At 37.4% G+C, this 1,556-nt stretch overlaps 1 non-coding gene across 1 annotated transcript; it reads left to right on the top strand.

Annotated features, from left to right (window-relative positions):
- The first annotated feature begins 859 nt into the window (after positions 1–859).
- LOC124889944 lies at positions 860–967 on the top strand. Its single transcript, XR_007048856.1, has one exon. It is a non-coding gene; the product is annotated as a small nucleolar RNA R71 (small nucleolar RNA).
- The last annotated feature ends 589 nt before the right edge of the window (positions 968–1,556 follow it).

Consider the following 1,556-nt stretch of genomic DNA (forward strand, 5'->3'; position numbering starts at 1 on the left):
TGATTCAACAACTTTTTCTTTTAAGTACTCAAACTTTCATGAATTTTCATCAACACTACCATTTACCTATTAGGTCAACACCTCAATATCTACCTCCTTTGTTGCCTTGGGAGGTTCCACTTGAAGCTCTTTACCATTTCTCAAGGTGATTTTCATACCCTGCTTTGGGTTTTCTGTATCTGCTGGCAACCTACCTTGTGGTATGGCGTTTAGTGCTTGTGATAATTGGCCCTTTTACAACTCTTAAATTCTTGTGGCCACTTGCTGATTCTTTAAGTCTGTAGCAAATTGTATTTGATTAGCTAGGATTTGCTTCAACATCTCTTCTGTATTGCTAGTTGACTTACTGGGTTGGGCCTGTGGCTGTGAGATTTGCTATTGATTGCATTCCAAGGTTGAGTGTTCCACTTCATGTTGTAGGCATTACCATAATTTGGCCTTTGAGCATTACCTACATAAATCATAAATTCCATATTTGACACACACATGGCTGTTGCATGACCACTATTTTCGTATACCTTACACCAACCTGCAGCTTTTTGAACAACATTGACTATAGCTGCAGGTTGTGCTGCTCCCAACTTTATGCTGTTAAATAATGTGTTGATCAAATTTTGTATTGCAAAAACTTGTGCTGGTAAGGCTGTGAATTGGTCCACCTCTAATACACCCGCAATTCTTTTTGTGGTACTTTTAGAATTTGAATACCAATTTGGATTTCCTTATGCTATGTGGTTCAGCAATATGTATAGCTCATCATAAGTTATCTCCAATGTTTGACCACCTACGGCTGAATCTAGCAAGATCTTCATATTGTGTCAAGAGCTTCTACAAAATTTTGAGCAAGTACCTCATTCAAATATTGGTGATGTGGGCACTCCTGAAGAAGATCCTTGAAGCATTCCTAAGCATGATAGAGGTTTTTATCAGGCTTCTATTTGAAACCCACTATATCACTATGAAGTCTCGCAATCTTACATGATGGAAAGAATCTGATGAGGAACTTTCTGGCTAAGTCTTTGATGTGTGAGCCTATGCTAACACATTTAAAGATTTTAACTCTAAATAATTGCAAAGTCTTGAGCAACTTTAGTTTTTTTGATTAGTTTACTTTGATTTTACAGTATAAGTAGAGAAGAAAGGAAACAACCAATAAAGGAAGCAAAAAGCATAAAATTGGAAGCAAATAAAGAACAAAGTATGGCTGATGACATCCATGACACGTCGTCAGCCTGGTGAAAGGCTGTTAAGAATGCCATCAACCTTAACTAGAGAATAATATTTTTTATAATATTGTGATGGAATTTTGTGATAAGGCGTCAGAGTTGTGATAAGTCTTTAGGATCACCATCAACCATAGGTAAAAATTCTCAAAATAAAAGAGGAGCTGACGACATCCATGATGCGTCATCAGACTCTTGATAGGACGTCATTGTCGCTGTCAGCCTGAGACAGCAAAAGCCAAACTTAAATAGAATCTGACGACGTCTATGATAGGCTATCAAACTCTTAATAGGACGTCACGAGCGCCATCATCTATTCCAAAGAAAATCAAA

Source organism: Capsicum annuum, chromosome 12 (assembly GCF_002878395.1).
Source record: "Capsicum annuum cultivar UCD-10X-F1 chromosome 12, UCD10Xv1.1, whole genome shotgun sequence".
Lineage (NCBI taxonomy): Eukaryota > Viridiplantae > Streptophyta > Magnoliopsida > Solanales > Solanaceae > Capsicum > Capsicum annuum.